This window comes from Stegostoma tigrinum, chromosome 39 (genome assembly GCF_030684315.1).
Source record: "Stegostoma tigrinum isolate sSteTig4 chromosome 39, sSteTig4.hap1, whole genome shotgun sequence".
Classification (NCBI taxonomy): Eukaryota; Metazoa; Chordata; class Chondrichthyes; order Orectolobiformes; family Stegostomatidae; genus Stegostoma; species Stegostoma tigrinum.
Genome location: NC_081392.1, coordinates 23198983 through 23222232, shown reverse-complemented (window position 1 = coordinate 23222232; position 23250 = coordinate 23198983). Strand labels below are relative to the sequence as shown.

Genomic DNA, 23250 nt, shown 5'->3' with positions numbered 1-23250 from the left:
GTAGACAATAAATACCGGCCACTCAGTAAAGCCCACATCCCACAAAAATTGAATAAAAAACATTTCAATGCCTACCCACAATCTACAAGACTCAATTAGGCATGTGATGGAGAACACCCCACTTAACTGAAGGAGTGCCGCTCCAACAGTTCTCTGACAGTTTGGCAGAGGCAACTACCAAGCAGCCTACTTGATTGGTCCCAAGCAGTCGTCATTCGCTCCCTCTATCTCTGACACCCAGCAGCAGCAGTGAACGTCATTACCCTCCTTCGACAGCACATTCCACACACGTTACCACCGATATCTGGATGGAAAGGTGAGGCACTTTGTAATAATGATCATAATTCAGTGCAGTGTCATATAATTTGTTGAAAATAGAAACAAAAATAGACCAACAGCTGGATTTTTAATTTGACTGAGTTCAATGTTATTGAGCTGAGAAGAGGTTTAGTAAATATGAACTGGAAGCAGCAATGAGAACATAAATCAGAATCACAGCACTGGCAGGTATTCTGAGAGGAGATTAACGTGGTTCAAAAAATGCATTCCGACAAACTAAAAAGGGCCAGTCTCCAAAACCCAGACCTCCCTAAAAATCTAGGAGACTTTCAGGCAGAAAAGGAAACATTATGTCTGACGGTGCAAAGTCAACCCTGCAATAAGCTGAGAGGATTGTAGAACATGGAGAGATGCAATCTAAAAAGAGATGAGAAAGCAAACAGTGTCTGAGAAATCATATTGGCAAGAAACATCAAGATGATCTTCAGGAGTTTTATTTTCAAACACAGAAGGAAAAGAAAAGTCAGGTGAGGATTAAAAAGTCAAAATATAAACCATATGGAAATTGAAATGTGGACTCCTCAACAATGTGGGCTATGATGGGAAACATGGCAGAATCGTCTGAGAAATCCATAAGACCTTTCTCAATATTGCAAGAAGATAATCCGAATTAGGAACATGAAATCTGGTCATTGACACATGGTGATAAGAATGGCAAAATTTGGGAGCCTTGGGCCATAAGAGAAATCGTGAGCTTAGTCAAAAAGAAAAATGAGGCGTATGTAAGATTATAGAAACTGAAGGCAGACAGAGCCCTCAAATATATAAAGAAAACAACAAGATCTTGGGAGAGCTAAAAGGGGCCATGAAATATCTTTGCCAGACAGGATGAAGGAAAATCCCAAGCCATTTTACAGAATATAAGGAACAAGAGAGGAGCAAGGGAAAGGTTCAAACCACTCAAGGACAAAGGGAATTTATGCATGGAGATGGATGAAGTGGGTGCAATCCTTGATGAATAATTGCAATGGTACTGACAAAGGAGAAGGGTATGATGGATGGTCAGTCTAGAAAGGCGGTATCTTCATATTCAAGAGCATTTCAATATTTAAAAGAAAATGGTGGTGCTGGGTGTTCTGAAAAGCATTACTGTAGAAAGGTCTCAGTCCCTGATGGGGTTAATCCCGGAATCTGAGGGAGTAAATTGCTGGGGCCTCATACAAAATCTTTGTGTCCTCTTTAGTAACAGCATAGTTACTAGAGTATTGGAGAATAGCCAATGTTGTTCCTTTAAGGGCAACGAGGATAATCAGGGAAATTACTGACATGTGAAACTTAGGTCAGTAGTTGGGAAACTATTGGAAAGGGTTCTTTGGGACAGAATTTACTCATTTTTGGAAAACAGGTGGATTTGTTAACAATAGGCAATGTGGCTTTATTCGGGCTAAGTCAGATCTCACAGACTTGATTGAATACTTTAAGTAAGGGACGAAGATGACTTATGAGATCATGGGGCGGGGTGGTATCCATGAGGATGTTCACAAGACATTTGATAAGGTTCCTCATTGCAGGGTAACACAGAATGTGAAGTCAGGTGGATCTGCAGTCAGCTGTTCAGATGGAAGCAGAGATAACTTGGTCATAGTGTGCTGGAAGTGGTTTTCTGACTTGAGGTCTGTGCGTTGCAGAGATTGGTGCTAGGGCAGATGTGCTTTGTAAAATATATAAATGATTTGGAGGAGAGTGTAGGTAGCCTGATCAGTAATTTTCTGGGCGACTCAAAGATTGTGGATTGTGGATCGTGGGACAATTACCAAAGGATAAAGCAGGTCAGAGATAGACTGGAAACTTAGATGATGAAAAAGCAGATGTGATTTCATCTGGAAAAGTGCAAGGTAAAGCATTTTGGAAGATTGAATGCAGAAGAGGAAGATACGGTCAATGGAAGAAATCTTCTTGAATCAATAAGCAAAGGGATCCAGGCATACAGGTCCATTGTTCCCTGAAAGTGGCAACACAACTGGAAATTGTTGTCAAAACAGCATATTTCATGCTCGTGTACGCCAATCAGGGTGCAGAGTATTTTAAAAAAAAACATGTTGCAGGTGTACACAAATTTAGTACGGACACATTTGCCATGTGATGGAAAGAGTACCAAAATGGGTTACCAGGATGCTGCTTGGCTTGAAGGGTATTATCCACGACGAGGCCTTTGGATGCAATCACAGACATGAGAAGTGCTGTCACAACAGGTGGAGGTTACACAGGTAACATTTCCAACAGCTGGTGCAGTGGCTCAAGGCAGAAGTTCACCACCACCTTCTCAGGGGTGAATCAAAATCGACAAGAAAGGCTGGCTCAGACAGCAATGTCCACATTCCATGAATAAACAAATTAAATAAAGATCTACAACCAGCACTGAAGTCACTAAGAAAGTCTCTTTCCACAGTACTTCACAAACCAGGAACAACTTTCGCGAGGAAAAACAAGGGCGACAGTTGTACGGGATCACCAGTATCTCCGAAGTTCCCTCCAAGCCACGCGCCATTCTACCATTGCTGTGCCCGTCCTCACATCTAAGGGATTGCAGTAGGACACAAAGGCAGCACAACACCACGTTCAAGATGGGAAATACATGATGGCCGAGCCAGTGATGCCTTCATCCCATAACTAATTTTTAAAATCATTTCCTTGCTTCTTCATACAAATCACCTTGCCATCTTGTTTCGTCACCACACGAATGGAGACACTAGAGCCGATACAATGTGGAGCTGAAGGAACACAGCAGTAAACGCAGCATCAGAGGAGCAGACAGTTGATGTTTCAGCTCAAGACCCCTCCCTTATCCTCGAGACTGCCTGACCTGCTGTGCTCCTTCAGCTCCACAGTGTATTGACACTGGCTTCCAGAATATGGTGTTCTTGCTGTCTCCTAGTCCACGGAAACATGACATTTTGCTCATCCACCAAACTCATTGATTCAATTTGTGAGTTGTTGAGCGACAAGCACAAATCCATTTATTACCAGTTTTCTGTCTGATAAAGAATTCACAATCCATGCCAGTACATTCCCTCCATTCCCACATGTGCCAATTTTGCTCATCCACCTCCTCATAGGCAAGTAGTTCAAAGATTTCTGAAAATTCAAATGAATAATTCCTCTCCTATCTATTCTGTTTATAGTCAAACAAGCAAACAAATCCAACAGGGTTTGTCCATCAAAAATTGCCTTTCATAACAACACACTTGGCACAGATAGGGGATTGGCTGAGAGAGAGAGAGAGAGACTGGGTGAAAGGGGTCTTTTTTAAGGATGGCAGCCAGTGACGAGCGGATTTCCGCAACTGTCAGTGTTGGGACCACAAGTGAACACGTTATATATTAGCAGTCAGGATGAAGGAAGTGAGGGTATTGTTGCTAATTTTGTGTCATCTTCGCGAAGAGGTCGAGAGACAGATGGTGCTGAGGAAAAGGGAAGGCTGTAGAAAAAGGCTATGAACCCGGGAAACGTGGGAAATTATGAGGTCATGAGCTTTAGTAGGAAGAACAGAGGCGCAGACTATTTTCAAAATGGCGAAAGATTTGAAGCTCAGGGGTCTTGGAATCCTGGCTCTGTATGCTCTTCAGTTTAACATGGAGGTTCAGATGAGTCAAAAAGGCACAGGAAATGTTCGTAATTATTTCAAGAGGGCCAGCATACAGGACCAGAAATCCATGGCTGAGGCTCTAAAAAGCTCAGGACAGACAGTCTATGGAACATTGTGAGCAGTTTTGGGATCCAGGCCGAAGGAAGATTGTGCTTGACTTGGAGGGAGTACAGAAACGGTTTACACGAACGATGCTATCGATGAGGTGGTTATCAAAATGAGGCACAATTAAGGGCTTTCGGTCTGTATCTGATGAGGTTTCAATGGAGGAGGAAGGATTTCATTAAAACTGACAGAATACGGACGGGTGTGGAGAGAGTGGAAATGGAGATGATGTTTCCATTGGTAGGAGAGGTGACAGCAGAGCCTCAATGTGAAGGCACAACCCTTCAGAACCGAGGTGTGGAGGAACTTCTTCAGCCAGAGGGTGGTGAATCTGTGCATTGCAGCAGAGGGCTGTGGAGGCGAAATCATTGAATGAATTGAAGACAGAGATAGGGAGATTCTTGACGAATAAGGGGATCAATGCAAGGGAACAGGGTTGAGATAGATATTAGCCACAATCAAATGGCGGAGCAGACTCAATGGGCTTAATAGTCTTACTGCTCTCCTATAATTTATAATCCTTTGGACTATGTTTCGTCCATTGGTTTCCAAGTGTGCATTATCATTCTTAGCTTATTGTTTATCACACATTCCAGCCCTTTCCTGATTACTCCTGTTACCTCTTGGTTTCAGATTGATTGCAACTTGGGATTCCTTGTGTATTAAACTCAAAAGGATGCATGCAGATTCAGCAGGTTATAGAGAAGGTAAATGGAATGCTGACATTTTAAAGGGAATAGAGAATGGAAATAGGGAAGTTTTGCAAAAACTCTAGAATGCACTACTTGGCCCGCACGGAGAGTACTGTGAACAAGTGGGGAACCTGTCGAGAGGGAATAAATATTCTTTCCCTGGAGGCAGTCCAGAGAAGAATCAGAAGATTGATTCTCTTTATGAAGGATTTTTCATGATAAGACCTGGAAAAGATTGAACCTGAACTCTTTGGAATTTAGAATAAAAGGTAAATCTATTGATACATTGAAGACACTTTCAGGTCCTTACAGGGTCAGTGCTAACAATTTGGCTCCGCTTGCATGAGAGTCTCGAAAAGCAGTATGTCAAAACCACAGTAAGGGCTCACTCATTCAAAGAGATGATGAGCAATTTCTCCAATCAGAGGGTACAGAATCTGTTAAATCCTCATTGCACAGGGCTGTTAAAGTTGGATTTACTGCAGAGATAGTCAGGTTTTTAAAATCAGTGAGAGAATCAGGGTTATTTTGAAAAGGCATGAAAGTCAGGATGAGGATTATCAGAGCAGCAACGACAACATTCAATGGTGGAGCAGGCACAGTGGGCTCAACGGCCTTCTTCCCCACAATGTCTCATCTCTTAACTATATCAGAGAGTGAAATGCAACGTTATCTGTTCACTTCACTTTGTGCTGTCATTCCATCTGTCTTGTTCAAAGTGTGGAGAGACTTTCAGTGAGATAGGGCTAAAAGTGATGGCTCGATGTTGCAGAGATAGAAAGATATTCAGGGACTGCAGAATCTTGCAGAATTAAGGACTGTTGTACTTTTGCTGGAGACTCTTAATGGCAGAAAAGTGATTCAGGGATGGTGAGCAATGTGTAGACAAGCATTCGGGAAAAATCGAGAGTTCAGCACATTGAAGGAGCATTGTGGCATTTGGAGAATATTAAAGGCACGGGAGTGGACAGTATGAGATGGAGAACACTGGAGAGAGACAGGAAGAGAAATTGCAGGGGTCTGAAGGAGGTACCACATATAGAGATGGCTCTTGGGCCTGGAGGGAGCCCAGAAAGGGAAGGATGTAGGGTCAAGAGGTAGGGAGGATACCAGTGGAAGGTGAGTTTACATATTCGGGGAGGAATGTAGGCAGTAGAGAGAAGCTTACAGAGAGGAGGAAGGTTGTAGAGACTGGAGGATGTTACAGATTTGAGGAGATTTGAGATCGTACATGGAATAGTGTAGGTTAGATGGGTTTCAGTTCGGTATGACAGGTCGGCACAACAGAGGGCCGAAGGGCCTGTACTGAGCTGTAATGTTCTATGTTCTATCACTGAAGGTGCTCACAGATCAGGTGGGTTGGAGGGACAAAAGATGTGATGTAGATGTGGAGGGTCATTGGTTGTGAAGGGGTTAACTGAGATAGGGAGTGTTGCAGGCACTGGAAAATACACTGATAGGAGTGGTAGTTGAAGCTGCAGGCCTTAACTGAGGTATGGCCTGGAGGAGCCAGAGGGACTCAGGGTTGTCGGAGTGAAAGAGAGTGAGTGAGGGCTGTGCAAGCAGGTTTGCAGCATTCCCATCAGTTAGAGAGAGATGTGGACTGATGTTTTGTGGGTGGTTATTGAAATTCAGAAGGTTGCAGATGCTGGAAGATGTTACAAAGATACTAAACTGTAGTAATTGAGGTGGTTACACAGCAATTTGCCGATGTAACAAGGAATGAAGTCTTTAAGGGCTGCAGAATGTAACATTTGAAGACCAGGCTGTACGTGCTGGAGGTGATTAGAGCTAGGGGAGACGTTCAGCATTTGGAGGGCTTTACAGGCACGGTGTACTGTAGGGACTGGTGAACAGAACAGGCTCACTGAATGGAATTGTCTCAGGGTCGAGTGCACTAATTTGTGAATCAGTTGGTGAGATTATATCGGATAGGTATTCGCACTGTGACAGACTGTCCAGAAATACTCTCGCCTAGCATTGGTCTTAATGTATACACTATTAAAATTCACATGGTGACTAACTTTACCAAGGAAAGCAACTCAGCACCCAGGCATCCTGGTTACACAATCCCATTAATGGCAGTTTGGAGAAAGCAACAGGATCCACGAAACTGCACTGCATGGATCACGCTCAACACTAATGTTTGCAAGGTTGTTGACGGTCTCGCCGAGCTGGCATGTTTATGTTCCTGAGTGTCCAATGTAATGTTTGTGGCGATTGTTGTATGGTATTTTGTAAGCCACGTTCGTTCTGCATGTTGTGCAAATGGCGTCTTTAATCCTTCTAAGTGTTTGTCATAGTGTGGCTGTAGGCTTGTCAGTCACCATGATTCCTAGTGGTCTTAGGAGGTTTGCTGTCAATTCTGGTATGTAATATCATGCAACCACTGCCATAAAACATTACATAAGCCAGACAGGAAGGAAACTAGCCATCAGAATACATGACCATCAGCAAGCAGCAAAACAGCACGACCGACTCTTCTTAACATCTGTACATTCAGACAATGATGGCCATCAAGGTAACTGGGACAAAATAAATTTAGTAGTCCAAGCCAAATATAGACACGCACGGGAATTCCTAGAGGCATGGTTCTCCACCCATATTTCAACCAACAAACATATCGAAACAAACATTTACAAACCCATACAGATCAAAACCAGAAATGATTCTACTCACCGTAACAACCGGACAGTGTAAATTCCAAGCAGTTTAGAAGAACATCGTTTCATCGGAAGCACCACTGATAATACCACCTAACATGGTCACAAAACAGCTGAAAAAACAAAAGCAAGCGAGGTCAGCAAGCAAGTCAGCAACCTTGTCCACAATCCAAGTTACAGATCGTTGCCAAAGCTTTAAACTAAAGTTTTCGTTCACTCCCATAAGAAACCAAATCTTGTAGCTCACAAAACTCCTACTTCAAAGTAACATAGCAAAGAAGTCCAAATGAATGCTTTGATGAGGGGAGTTCTGGTCAGTCATGTAGATGAGGGTATCACCATATGCATGGAGAGTGCTTTCTACCAGCGTAGTACCAGACGAGCGTCAGACACACAGATAGAATGGGCAAATAGATTCACATTTGAGCTCACATCACCCAGCCTCGCAATCTGAAGCTGTGCTCGGCCATTCTCGTAATGAGCTTCAATACCAGCTCAGCAAGATCCCACAACTGTGCATTTGCAGATACAAACTATTTCGCGTTCGAATTTCACAATACAATCGGGAAAGCCCATTATACAAATAGTAACTTCCTTCTAGTTCCACAACCCTTTCTACTTCTGTACCATCCTACAGCTTCTGTACTTCCCCCAAGCTCTAACGTACTGCAGGATCCGCAAATTTCCAAAATTTGCACAATTCTCCCATGTCTGTAAGCCTTCCCCTGTCTGTAACCTGTCCAGGATCTAAAACCTTCATCTCTCTGAAACGTCCCCAGAACGGCACTGGAGGCAGATTTTAAAGCACAGGAGATTTTTACATAAATATAGAGGGTTGCAATCACAGGAAGGGGTTTCAGGGAGTACGAAAACATGTGATCAATAGGAGGTAACACAAATAGGAAGGGTTGTCAGGAATGGAGGAGATTACACAGACAGCTTTGGAGGGTTGTGGAAGGAGGGTAACTGGAGGTGGTTTTACATGTTGTCAGGACCTTAGAACTATGAGGAGGTTACACAGAAATGAAGAGATGTAGAGGCTGCAGGAGTTCATTCAGATAGGGAGGTTAGGAGGGCTGGAGGAGTTTACAGGAATAAGGGTGTTTGTAGGATAGGGGTGGTTGACACAAAAAGGCAATGCTTTTTGGAATGGTGCATTATACACAGCTAAAGAGAGCTGCATGGAATAGAGGATCTAACACAGAAATGGATGGCTGTAGCGACTGAAGAAATGTACAGATGAAGTAAGGCTTAGCTTCTACAAGTTATAAAGATCAAAGGCTGTAATCTGCAAGGGCTCACTGAGAGAGGAACAGCAAAATGGGCTGGACACAGCTGTACAGATAAGGAGCATTTTTCAAACTGGACGAATTCCTGAGGCAGGGAGGGTAATAGCTGTAGGTGAAAGTTTACATTGACAAGAGGTGGAAGTGCTGTTTAAAGAGAGGAGGAAATTGTAAGGTACAATAATAGGGAACACAGAGGGAGAGTTGCAGAATTACACAAACAGTGTTTGAGATGCTGGTTTACAAAAAATGTGAGGGCTGAAGGCAGGGGAAGAGCGAACAGAGAAATGAAGTGTGGTAATGGCTGGAAAAATATACAGATTGTAGGGAGATTTGTTGGGTCTGGGGGAGGTTAGAAAGACAGTGGGCTGCAGAGTCTGTCAGGCCTGACAGATGCGGGGGTGAGATAGGGGTTGGAGGACTTTACAGCGGTAGAGGTTTGTCAGGGCTGGAGGAGTTTACAGGTGTAAGTAGGGCAACAGAGGCTGGTGTAAATTGCAGAGACAGGGTAGGATGATGATCTACAGATCATCATACAGACAGGGAAGGTTTGTAAGAGCAGAAAAAGGTAACACAGATAGGGAAGGTTTCAATGTTTTAAGAGGTGTGACTGTGTAGAATTAGTTCACAGAGAGTGGGTGGCTGTTGGGATTGGAGGAGCACACGAAGGTGAGGACACTGGAAAATATGATGCTACAGAAATAGCGAGGATTCCAGCAGCAAATGGAAGTTGCAAAGATCAGGAAAGTTATCGGGCTGCAGGAAGAAGCAGATTAGGAGGACTGTACATACTGGAGGAGGTTTGAGAGATAGGGAGGATATTGCAGTCAGAGTAAGTGCCAATGAAAGGATGCTGTGTAAGTGACACACACAGTGAGGATAGTCGGGACCGGAGGTCTTTATGGAGACAGGCAGTGTTACATAAAAACCCATGTAAGAGGAGAAAGTGTAGGCTTTTCAGCTCCATGGGCCTGCTCCACTCTTCAATAAGATCACAACTGATCATTTCGCTGTTCCCTGTTCCCACTTTCTCCCCGTACGGAGACTGTCATGACTAGAGCAATTTACAATGATAGGAAGCGTTGGACTGACTGGGAGAAGTTAGGGATAAGGAGAGCCGTGGAGCCCTGTGGGGTTAAAGAGACATGGAGAGTCATGGAGCCTGGAGAAGATTACAAGGATACACATTGATAGTGAGGGGTTCGGGGCATTAAAAATGTTACCAATGTAGGGAGGCTTCTTGTGAATGGAAGAGACTGCATAGATGGTGATGGCTGAAGGGAGAGGATTAATTCCACAGATAAGGAAAGTTGATGGAGCTGGTGACGGTTACAAGGATGGGGAGGGTTTAAGGAGTGAAAGCAAATACACAGGCATGGAGGGTTGTGTTGATAGGAGGAGCTACAGCGATAGGGCCATTTCTTGGTTATCTGCCCTGCATTCATTTGTCACTTCAGTGTCTGGGTGATCTGTAGGGGTTTACATAGACAGGGAAGGTTCTATCCCCTGGAGAAGGTTACACTGATAGAGACGATGTTGGAGATTGAAGAAACTGGGAGAGCCAGTGAGTTTTCAATGGACTAGAGATGGTTACAAACAGGGGAAGGATTAGAAAGTCTGGAGGGGATTACAGACAAAGGGAGGGTTATAGAGTGGGGAAGAGGTTACAGAGATGGTCAGTCTTGTAAGGATGGGGGGCATTGGATTGTGACCAACTGGCATTATTGACAGAGACGATCTGTGGAAGTTACAGTCCAAGAGACGTCTGTACAGACAATATGAGTTTACGAGACAGGATGTTTCTCAGGGCCAGAGGACGTGACACTGAAGGAGAGCACTATAACCAATAGAGAAGGTAACAGTCACAGGGAGAATTTCAGTGGCAACAGGTAACAGTCATATGGCCCTTTGTTTGGGCAGGAGAAGGTTACATTGGCAAGTAGCACTTTGGAGACCAAGGGGCTTTACAGAGAGATGTGTATGGGCAGGAACTAGGTAAGGGTTAAGAGAGAAAGACAGTTGACAGGTTTGGAAGAAGATGCAATCATACAGAGCATTACAGAGTTTGGATGAGGTCAATAAGTTCACAAAGGTTATAGGAACAAGAGGAGGCGGAGGATACAGCTAAGTTGTGGTTTGGAATGAGATAAGGTTACATACATAGAATACATTACAAGAACAAAAGAAGGTTCCAGGAATATGAAGGGTGATGGGGCTGCAGCCAATTCCAGAGATAGGGAGGGATTCACGTGCTGCAGGTTACAGAGTTCAGGGTGGTTTTTGCAAATGGCTGAAGTCAGTAATACAAGGGATTGTAGACACTGGATGAGGTGGCAGAGTTTGCACGGTTCTTCAGGCTGAAGGATGGTAGAGATAGAGAGAGCTGAAGGGACTGGAGTTGGATACAGCAATCAAGAGGATTTTACAGATACATGAATGGTTTTAGTGGCTTCAAAAGGTTAAAGAGTTAGGAAGGCTAACAATGGCTGGAGGAGGGAGAATGAGGGAGCATTGTAACGATAGGGGAGATTGCAGAGACTGAATGAGGTTGAGGACATGAGGAGGATTAAAGTGGCTTCAGAATGCAATGCTCAAGGAGGTTGCAGGGATTGAAGCAGTTTACACAGGCAGGAAGAGCTATCCGACTGGAGGAGTTGATAAAGACAGGGAGCTCTGTAGGAATGGTCGATTGTCACAGAGATCATGTGGTGCTGTGTTACGAGAGGCAGGAGTGTTCTCGGGACTGGAGAAGGTTACAGTGATATCATGTGTTGCAGGGGCATGAGGATGATGTCCACATGGGGAGGTGAGTCGGGGCTGGAGGATATGACAGAGACATGGTGGACTGTAAGTAGTGGACATGATGACAAATGTCAACATTACTGTTGTGACTTGAGGAGAAGGAGGACAATACCGGGATTGGACATGCTATCAAGACCGCAGCAATTTGTAAAGATGGGACGGGTGGTCAGAATTGGCATAGATTTTAATTATACAGAGGGGTTTGAGGGAGGACGGGAGGTGACAGAGATACCAAATGCTCGAGGAGTTAAAAGGATTCAATGCACTGACACAGATGAGTTGGAACAAAGGATCTGTAAACTTGCTGTATGACTGACTGTTGGAGAGGGAGCGCGGAACGGAAACATGCCAGGCTTCAGTACCACCCTCTTGAGAGAGGCCCGCTTTGAACTCAGCTGCATTTATCCTCACTCAGTCAGCACAGGCCTGGATTGATAACTATGAACTTCCTGTGCTGTCCTCGGAAGGTCCAGTACAACAGAGCTGAAAGTAGGGTGATGAAGTTTGATAAGATTTGCAGCTCAGGTTGTGGATGATGTTTTAGACTTGCTCGCTGAGACAGTGTGTTTGACTGCAGATATTTCATCACCCTGCTGGGTAACGTTGTCAGTGTGCCTCCAGTGAAGGGCTGGTGTTCTGTCCCACTTGTTATTTATGTGTCTCGGTTTGCTGGGGTGGTTGGCATCACTTCCGCTTTTGTTTTTCAGTGGTTTGTATATTGTGTCCAGATCAATGTATTTGTTGATGGAGTTCTGGTTGGAATACCAGACCTCCAGGAATTCCCTAGCATGTCTCTGTTTGCTTTGCACTGTTATGGATGTGTTGTCCCAGTCAAATTTGTGTCCTTCTTTGTCCGTGTGTACTGAAATCGGTGAGAACTGGTCATGTCTCTTGGTGGTTAGTTGGTATTTGTGCATCCTTGTTGTCAGTTTTCATCCAGTTTTGCCTGCATAATGTTTCTTACTGTCCTTGCATGGTATTTTGTATTGGTTTTGGGTGTGGGGTCCCATGCATTCGTCAAAAGCAGTCGTAGGTGGTTGTTGGTTTGTGGATTAGCCTGATACCTCAGGGTCTGAATAGTCTTGTGGTCACCTCTGATAGGTTTCGGATTTGCCGTAGGGTGACTGGTGTGCCTGGCTGTATTGTACCTGGTTGTTATGGTCTATCCGATGGGTACTAGCGGATTGTGCTTTTTGGGTATCCATTCCCTTTAAAAACTCTATCAGTGCTCCGCGCCTGCTCTGAGCAGTTCCAGGCTGCTGCAGTGTGTTGAGGTTCGTTTGAATAATGTCCTGATGCACCTCCATTACGGGTGTTGGTGGATAGTTGGTGGTGTGATAAGGCATCTGGTCCGTATGTGTGGCACACATTTTGTATACAATGGTCTGGAGCTCCCTGTTGCTCTTACGTTCCACCTAAGCTGAGGAAGGGTTATTGTCCTCTTCTTTTATGAATTTTATTCTGGTATGGATGTTTATCTGTCATTGGGTTTCTTCTAGTCTTGTGCATGTGACAACATCAAGGTGTCCTCTACGCAGCAGACCCAGAGTTTGGGTTGGATAGTTGGGAGTGTTTTCCATTCTAATCTTTGCATTAATGCTTCTGCGAACACTCCTGATAATCGGGGATCCCATTGGTTTTATGTTGATTTGTTTGAGTATATGGATTGTGAGGTACATATCCAGCATTTTTAGGGTGCTGTCCTTGTTGATTCTGTTGGTGTCATGGAGCATCTGCCATCCTGGTTCATCCAGCAGTGTGGCCATTGTCTCTTTGGTTCGTTCAGTGTTTATGGATGTAAATAGAGCTGTTATATCAAAGAATATCATCATCTCATCCTCTTCTATTCTGGTGCCCTTGATGATGTGGAAGAATTCTTGGGAGGAATGGATGGATCGGGTAGTGTTGTCCATGACGTATTTCAGCTTTCGTTATCATTCTTTGGCTGGCCGACATGTTGACCTACCCGGTACTGGCTGGGTGAGCAAGTGTACAATATCAGCAGGGTGGGGATTGAGCCTGGGGTCTTTCTGCGCTGTGCACCCCCTTCAGTACTGTAGGTACGTCATAACTCATGAGTTGATGTTTTAAGCCTTCTGCTCTGTCACTGTGATATCTTACCTGACTGCAGGATCGAACGAATGCTCCAGGTCTCCCTGTCTGTTGTCTCTCGAGCTGACCAGTCAACTTCAATGTGGTGATGAATGAGAGTTGAGTTGGGAATTCTGCTGAGTCAGCAACTTTGAGTAACTGTCAAAGACAGAAACGTAACCAAACTCAGAAATTCGACTGACACAGTGAGGATTACATATGTGGAATGGGACCGAGGACCGCAGAGACCTAGACAATCCCAATCTCCATCCTTGGCCTCTGCTACCACGTCTCTCGGGAATTGAGAATTCTGTTGACTCAGGATCTCATAGTAGCTAGAAAAACTGCACACAAAGGCAACAATTAGATGATCACAGTGACAGTCACCGCATGAAGAGATACTGAGTGATATCACGAGGAAGGAGTCAGGATCACCCAATAGTCAGGAAGAAGGGGTTTTGATTTATGCTGCACTGGTACCAATGCTCAGGGATATACGAGATACGAGTGGGACAGACAATGGCCGCGTGTTACTCTCACTAGGCTACAAATACATAAATTATTGACAATGTCAGAAATACCCATCTGACCCCCTAATATCCTTCAGGGAAGAACTTGTGCTGTGCTCATCTGCTCTGACCAACATAGTGCTCAGGGTCTGAAGTCACATGTCTGACACTTAACTCCCTGAGAAATGGCCCAGGAAGGCCCTCAGCTCAAAGGCAGCTTGGGTGGTAAATAAATGCTGGCCGGCTTGAGACACCCACATCTCACGACTGAAAAAATAATCACGGGAACCGTGCTGGGATCAGTGTCCTGGTTAATCACATCAGGAGGTTTGTGGACAGTACTTTAAACTGACAGAGAGGGTGCAGAGAAAGGGTTCAGGTGAAAGAAGCTTCCCAAATCCAAACAGAAAAGGTGAAGCATTGGAACAGCATGGTGATGAGGCTGAAGACAAGCAGGAAGGAGCAGGAAGGGATAGAGTTTCACTAAAACTGTACATCTGTGAATAGGTGTGTGACAGGAAATTGCTGTAATAAGTAAATTTTAGCACTTTTTTTGAAAGGACAAACACCTGCTATGAGATAGATGGACTTGTATCACAGAGATAAGTGAGATTTAGTCGCCAGGGAGACGGAGTTGCAGGGTGGACAGCAGGTGGAATGTAAATATTCAACAACACACAACCTGACGGAAATTCAGGCAGAATGGGAAAGCAGGATGGGTAACCCTGACAGTAATGGATAACAAAAGCAGTGCAGAGAAAGCGTTTGGCCTCAGATTATGGAATACAACCAGCATTTCATTGTTCATCACAACATGAAACATGAATTCATTGGAATTTTGAACAAAGGCATAATTTTGGGAGACTTCAATCTTCATACACTCTGAGACCATCACACTGGCAATAGTGACATTCAAAGAGAATTGGGAATCTGAAATTTGAAGTGGGTCTTTGAATAACACGTTGTGCAATTGGCTCGGGATGTAACTGTCTCAGATCGACCGCTGTGTAATGAAGCTGAATGAATGAGTCATGCCGCACAGAGATCCTCTGGGAAATTGTGTAAAGTAGAATTCAAAAGGAACTATGAGGTTTTCAGGAGACCACACAAATTACAAACAACAATCAGAAACAGAAACAGAAACAAGGCCAATTACAGGAGTTTCAGAGGGGAGCTGACCAAAGTAAACAGGGTAAACAGACTGACATATATGGCTATTAATGAACAGTGGAAAACATTCAACAAAAAGATGTTCCATTGGAACAGACAAAACCTCAGCAAGAAATACCCATTCTCTCTCACTAAGAGCATAAAGTATCAGATTCAATGCAGAAATGCTGAGAAGACAACCCAAAAAAAGTAACAATTCTGAAGAGAAGGAATGTGTTTCAGTAAATGACAACCGGTTAGCAATGTATGGAAGTAGGTGTTAAAGGGATTGCAGGCAGTCTCCTTACAAGTAGAGTGGAGTTGCAAGAGGAAACATTTTCAGGGCTCAATGAGATGAAGGTGCTGGAGTTGGTCAAAGGATTACAGACAGTGGCAAGGGCCTGAATGATGTTACAAAGTCAGAATAAATTACTGCAGTGTTTTCAATTCTCAACACCTGCTTGCACATCATCTCCAAGTCCATGTGGTCCAAATTTGTTTATTTGCTTTTTCATTGGGGACCTGTTGAAATACATCTGAAAAGTCAAATAAAGATTCCTCCTACCATTCATCAGAGAGGGGGATGGGGGGAGGGAACTGGAATAAATAGGGAGAGAGGGGGAGGCGGACCGAAGATGGAGAGCAAAGAAGATAGGTGGAGAGGGTGTAGGTGGGGAGGTAGGGAGGGGATAGGTCAGTCCAGGGAAGACGGACAGGTCAAGGAGGTGGGATGAGGTTAGTAGGTAGCTGGGGGTGCGGCTGGGGGTGGGAGGAAGGGATGGGTGAGAAGAAGAACCGGTTAGGGAGGCAGAGACAGGTTGGACTGGTTTTGGGATGCAGTGGGTGGGGGGGAAGAGCTGGGCTGGTTGTGTGGTGCAGTGGGGGGAGGGGATGAACTGGGCTGGTTTAGGGATGCAGTGGGGGAAGGGGAGATTTTGAAACTGGTGAAGTCCACATTGATACCATATGGCTGCAGGGTTCCCAGGCGGAATATGAGTTGCTGTTCCTGCAACCTTCGGGTGGCATCATTGTGGCAGTGCAGGAGGCCCATGATGGACATGTCATCAAGAGAATGGGAGGGGGAGTGGAAATGGTTTGCGACTGGGAGGTGCAGTTGTTTGTTGCGAACTGAGCGGAGGTGTTCTGCAAAGCGGTCCCCTCCGCTCAGTTCGCAACAAACAACTGCACCTCCCAGTCGCAAACCATTTCCACTCCCCCTCCCATTCTCTTGATGACATGTCCATCATGGGCCTCCTGCACTGCCACAATGATGCCACCCGAAGGTTGCAGGAACAGCTACTCATATTCCGCCTGGGAACCCTGCAGCCATATGGTATCAATGTGGACTTCACCAGTTTCAAAATCTCCCCTTCCCCCACTGCATCCCTAAACCAGCCCAGTTCATCCCCTCCCCCCACTGCACCACACAACCAGCCCAGCTCTTCCCCCCAACCCACTGCATCCCAAAACCAGTCCAACCTGTCTCTGCCTCCCTAACCGGTTCTTCCTCTCACCCATCCCTTCCTCCCACCCCCAGCCGCACCCCCAGCTACCTACTAACCTCATCCCACCTCCTTGACCTGTCCGTCTTCCCTGGACTGACCTATCCCCTCCCTACCTCCCCACCTACACCCTCTCCACCTATCTTCTTTGCTCTCCATCTTCGGTCCGCCTCCCCCTCTCTCCCTATTTATTCCAGTTCCCTCCCCCCATCCCCCTCTCTGATGAAGGGTCTAGGCCCGAAACGTCAGCTTTTGTGCTCCTGAGATGCTGCTTGGCCTGCTGTGTTCATCCAGCCTCACATTTTATCATCTTGGAATCTCCAGCATCTGCAGTTCCCATTATCTCTCTCTTCCTCCTACCATCATTTTTTGAGGATAGATACAATAATTCTAAGTCTGAATGTCATTATAGAAAATGACAATTTAATATGGAGGTTAAGTGTCTAAATTTGAGGAATGCAGCTTATCATTAGATTACCTCTACCACTAGGCATTATTGCTTTCATTAGACAGGACCTGGCACATACAGGCAGAGTGGGTGGGGGGGGGGGCTACTTGCAGTTGAGTCTCAATAATGGTTCCACTTTCCGAATAAAGTGATCCAATTAGAATGCAGGATAAAATAACATGGTGTAGAGCTGGATGAACACAGCGGCCAGGCAGCATCAGAGGATCTTGAAAGCTGACATTTTGGCTCTGGACCCTTCTTCAGAAATGGAGGATAGGAAGGGGGCTCTGAAATAAATTTCAGGTGGCGGGGGGAAGCAGTGGTGCGAGGTGGCTAAAAGAGCAGATTGGAGGAGAGATGATAGACAGGTCAAGGTGGTATGGATATGAATCCAGTCAAACTGAGTGCAGGCAGGGAGTTAGGATGGGGGTCGTTCAGTTGAGGGAAGACAGACAGGTCAAGGAGGCGTGCATGAGGCTGGTAGGGAGGAGGTGGGGGTGGGGTTTAGTCAGTGAGGTAGGAGGAGTGGATAGACAGACAAAAGAGAGGTCAAGGAGGCGGGGACAAGTTTGGCTGTTTTGGGACGAAGTGGGGGTTGGGGAGATTTTGAAGCTTGCAAAGTCCACACTGAGACCATTGGGCTGCAGGGTTCCCAAGCAAACTGTGACGTGGTGTCCCTGCTACCTTCAGGCGGCATAGCTGTGGCACAGGATGGTGTGGATCTCCAACATGTTAAGACTAATAAGGAGCAAGAATTAAATGTTTTTCAGGTATACTGGTGGATTAATGACCAGTCCCCAATTACATTTATCCCAGGCTACTAGCAGTGGCAAGGAAGGAGATTGTGGCGGCCTGGCAGATATATTTAATACCTTGGTGGCCACAGGTGTAATGCTGAATGACTGGAGGATAGTTAATGTGTTTCCTTTGTTCAAAATGGGGAGCAAAGTTAGGCCAGGTAATTGCAGAAGAGATAGCCTGATATCAGCAGGAGTGAAACAGTTGGAAGAAATTCTTAAGGAAAGGACGAATCAACACTTGCAAAAGGAAGGAATTGATCGGGGTAGTCAGCACGGATTTGGTAAAGAGAGGTCCTGTCTGATGAACTCAGTTGAGTTCTTTGAAATTGTATCTAAAAATATTGATGAGGTCAGTGCAAATGATATGGTTTGCATGAACCTCAGTGGAGCCTTTGACAACGTCGCACGTGGGAGGCTGGTTCAAAAGACAAGAACCCATGAGATTTAAGGCAAGTCGGCAAACTAGATCCTAAAGTGGTGGAGAGTAATTTTTGTGACTGATAGCCTTTGACCATCAGCAGGCCACAGCATTCGGTGCAAGGTCCATTGCTGTTTATTCTGTACATTAATGACTTGGTTATGAAAGCAGAAGGTATCAGCAGTAGGTTTGTAGATGATGCGAAAGTTGGATGGGCTGTCCAGAGTGAGGTGGATGGTCTCAAATGACAGTCTGATATTGATCAGCTGATAAACTGAGCAGCGCAACGGCAGATGGAACTTATTTCTAATAAGTTTGAAGTAATACACAGTGGGAGTTATGGTAAGTGAAGGACATACATAATGAACAGGAGGTACAGGCAGAGTATTGAGAAGCAAAGGGACCTTGGTACTCAAGCCCTTAGATTCCTGAAGGTGTCAGCACAGAGAGACAGGGTGGTGAAGACACACGAACTGGGGCCACGTCCTTGCAAGATGAATTGTTAGAGGTACCCGAAAGTATTTATCCAGCCGAGCAGGGGTGTTGGACCCGAAACAGCAGAGGCTGGCACAGAACTTCGAGACAGCAATTTAAATAGACAAGGCAGGCAACAGCATGGCAGGAAATGAAGTAAAAGTGACTAATTAAACTGTTTTTATTTCCATGCAATGGGCTTGACAGGAAAGGCAGATAAACTCAGGGCATGGATGAGGACATGGGATTGGGACAGCTAATGTATTACAGAAAAGAAACAGCTGAGAGAAAGAAATGACGAGCAGCTCAATGTTCCAGGGTACAGACACCACAGGAAGGTTCGAAGCGGAGGCAAGTTAGGAGGGGAAGAGGTATTTCTGAATTGGAGAAACAGTGTTTTGGGAGAATTTTCCTGGGGTTTGCCCAGCAAAACTATTTTTGTGGAACCGAGAAATAAGAGTGGGTGATCACTTTGATATAATTGGACTACAGGCCCCCAACAAACGGTGGGGAATTGAGGAGCAAATGTGTTGAGGGATCTCAGCTACCTATCAGAATAATAGGGGTGTAATGGTAGGGGATTATAATTTTCCGAACCACAACTGACACTGTACAGTGTTAAGCGCTTTCATGGGAGGACTTTGTTTAGTGTGTTAAGAAAACTCCCTCAAACAATACATAGGTAGCCTGACTGAAGAAGGGGCAAAACCTGATCTCCACGTGCGAAACAAGGTCAGGCAAGGGATTGATATGGTATTGGGGCAGCGCTTTGGCAAAGAGATCACAATTTTATTAGTTTTAAAATAGCGATGGAAAAAGATTGGCCTGGTCCACCAAATAAAGTTATAAAGATCCTCACAAGACAGCACCGACCTGCTATGATAACTGTGAACTTCCTCTGCTGTCTTTGGAAGGCATAGTGCAAAGATGCTTGAAGTAGGCCTCCCACGACAGTAGTGAAAAAGTTTGGCTCAGGAATTAGGGAAATAAGTCTGCCATTCTCACTTGGTCAGGTTTACATGTGACGTCAGACCCACAGAAATGTAGTGGACTCTCAACTACCTTCTGGCTTGCAGTGCCATTTCATTTAGTACAAAGCAGTTAAGGCTGGGTAATAAGTGCTGTCCAGGCAGAGACACTCACATCTCACAAGTGAATAAATAATAACTGGAACTAGTGTCCTGGTAAATCATGTTGGGACGTTAATGGACAGGCGTGTAAAGTGACAGAGAGGATGCTGGGATTGGGTTCAGGTGAAAGGAAATTTCCAGACCAAAGCAAAAGCTGAAGCATCAAAGCAGCACGGTGATGTTGCTGAAGACAAGCAGAAAGGGACAGGAAGCAGAGTTTCTCTAAAACTGTGCATTTGTGAACCGGTATGTGTCAGGGAATTTTGGTAAAATGTACCTAATAATGTTCCTTTTTGGCAAGGACAAAGTAGATGTAATAAGAAAGTGTCATTTGAAGAGGAGCTTGGAGATTATTTGTGTCAGTATTTCTTTGAATAACGTGTTGTGCAATAGGCTAGGTGTGTAACTATCCCAAGTCGACCGTTGTATGACGAAGGAAGTAAATGAGTAATGTCACACCGAGAGATCCTCAGGGAAATTATGAAAAAGTGGAATTCAAGGGAATCATGAAGTTTTGAAGTGATCATACAAATTACAACCAACAACCAGAGACAGATACAAGGCCAATTACAAGAGATCGAGAGGGGAACTGGCCAAGTTAAACAGTGTAAAGAGACTGAAATATATGGCCACAAATGAACAGTGAAAAACATTTGAAGGAACAGTGTAAAATATTCAACAAAAGGATATTTCATTGAAACAGACAAAACCTCAGCAAGAAATTCCTATGTGCAAGTCACTCGGAGTAAATGATCAGGTGCAATTAATACAGGCTGCGAAGACAACCAGAAAATACCCAAAAATTCTGAGAAAGGGTGTGTTTCAAAAAATGACAGCGGACTACCGAAGTATAGAACTAGGTGCTAAACAGATTGCAAGGGGTCTCCTCGCAGCAGAAATGTAGTAGGAAGTGGAATCATTGTTGGGGTTCCAAGAGATGACAGGAACAAGGAGTGCTGAAGGTAGTGAGAGTGTTTAAGAGAGTGGCAAGGGCCTGAACAATGTCACAAACCCAGTACGAATTGCTGCACTGTTTGCAGAGGGTGTGGAGGGAAAATACCCTTTTATTTCTTCATTCCTGGGACTCGGATATCACTGGATGGGCCAGTATTCAGTGCCTATTGCTGATTGCATTGGGCAAGTGTTCAGGGACAGTTAAGAGTCAGCCATTTTGTTGTGGGTCCGGAGTCACATGTCAGCCAGGCCTGCTCAGGTGCTGTTCCCAAAAGGGCATTCGTGATTCAGTTGAGATTATTTTTTTTTAAAAAAAGCAGATCAACAAGAATGGACATCCCATTCCTGATTATTTTTGCTGATTTCTAATTCCACAATCTGCCACGGTGGGATTCGAACCCAGGTCACCAGAACATTATCTATGTCTCTGGATTAACAGCCCAGTGGCATTATCATGAGGCTGTGGTCGGTCCCATAAGGGAGTTGGTTGAAGAGATATGGAGTGTTACAGAGCTCGGTGACCATTACAATTGCAATGCACATTGTGTGATCTAAAACAGGCTTCAGAGATGGAAAGTGGGAAACGGGTGTGAGGTGTACCAGAGACCAACAGGGCACGAGGTGATTAAACAGATTCAATATTGTGAGGATATGTCAGAACAGGAGGATATTAGGGATTCTGTCATTTGCAGACATAAGGAATGCTGTAGGGACTGGACGAAGACACAGTAATAAGGGAATATTTTGTTGTTTGAGGAAGAGGTGCCAACTCAAATGCAGGAGGGAGCATTCACCAAGGATACAAAGGCCACACACACAAAGGATCACAATGAAGATCATCTCCACATTTGTCAGTTGTGTGAGATATTACTACTTAAAACTCCACAGGATAAAAAGCTGCTCTCCACACAACATTGACTATTTACAACTCATTTGATGAAAATTAGACGATAAATAACTGGACATTTGAAGTCTGCAGGATAAATAAAAACCTCCCTCAGAGCATTGACAATTTGTAATTGACAACATATGAATCAGCAGTCCACACAGAATTACCTATATGCAGTAGTGGAAGCATGGGAATGCCTTAAAGAGGGAGCAAAAAACAGAGGTTAACCAGGACATTACATGACTGAGAGTGTATTAGCTATAGGAACAGGGTGGACAGGCTTGGATTGTTTCTGCTTGAGGGTCAGTGGCTGAGGGGGCAACTTGCTGAAATATATTAACCTGAGAGACACAGATAGGGTGAATAATCAGTCTTTTCCCTCAGGTGAAAATGTCAAATACAACGGATCAGAAGTTTAAGCTGAGAGGGGAAAATTTAAAGCAGGCGTGAGAGTTTTGACAGAGATTAGTAAGTGCCTGGAACATACTGCCAAGGGAGGTGGTTGAAGCAGAGACGAGAGCAAATGTTTAAGAGGCATTTGGACAGATACATAACAAGCAGGGGAGAGAGGGATATGGACCACATGCGGTCAGAGAGCATTAGTTTGGAATATCATGGTCATCTCAGATGGTGGGCTGAAGGACCAGTTCCGATTCAATATTGTTTTATGCCTTATGCACTCACAGTTGAAATTAAAGCGCTAACATTAAACAAAGAACTGCAAAATCTGAAGATCTGAAACAGAACAGAAATTGTTGCGGAAAGTATGTAGGTTGGCAGCGTAGAGAATTGAGTTCTTCAGAAATGAAAGAGACACACAGATGCACACAAGCGCAGACATGTCTAAACATTTAAGAAAGCAAATAGTAAACTCAGTTCCCCACTGAGAAATTAAAACCAGCTCTGAACACACAACTGACCAGAGTCCACAAGGTCAATTGCAGCCGTCAGACAGAAATGACCAGATTCCACAGAATAAAATCAAGCTCTACACGCAGAACTGACCATTTATAATGTGTAGGATTAACTAAAGCCATACACAAAACTACCTGCTCACAGCCCGCACGATAAATAGAAGCTTCCCAGACAGCATTGACCATGCTCAGGCCACCGGTTGAGAACCAGCTTAACTGATCCACCGAGCCATTCAAATTCCAGGGCTTAAATCAAAACACGAGACACAATTTGCAAAACACAATTTGCAGGTTTAAACCCACGTCCCACTGCTGCAGTGTTAGGGGAAAACGAACAAAGAAGGGAAAAAAAAACAAGAAGAAAAGAAGAAAGCAAAAAGAAAGCAGCGCTTTTATAATCCCCTGAGTTCTGGGGAATGACTGAGAGCTGGCTGGCGAAAGGCAATGTACTGAGCAGGAGTAAATAAAGGGTGACTTGGTGATGGCATACCGGCCTCGG

General features: G+C 44.6%; 1 long non-coding RNA gene across 4 annotated transcripts in view; it reads right to left on the bottom strand.

The window, feature by feature from the left end:
- The window catches only part of LOC132206614 (uncharacterized), a 113081-nt gene that overhangs the window by 34677 nt on the left and 55154 nt on the right, over positions 1 to 23250 (bottom strand). For 3 of the 4 annotated variants that reach the window (XR_009443050.1, XR_009443048.1, XR_009443049.1), the window contains exons 2-3: positions 13595 to 13723; positions 7402 to 7498 (exon numbers count right to left, since the gene is read on the bottom strand). This is a non-coding gene — a long non-coding RNA (uncharacterized LOC132206614). Of the gene's footprint in view, positions 1 to 7401; positions 7499 to 13594; positions 13909 to 23250 lie in introns of all 4 variants that reach the window. The other variant, XR_009443047.1, reaches the window with a different exon arrangement.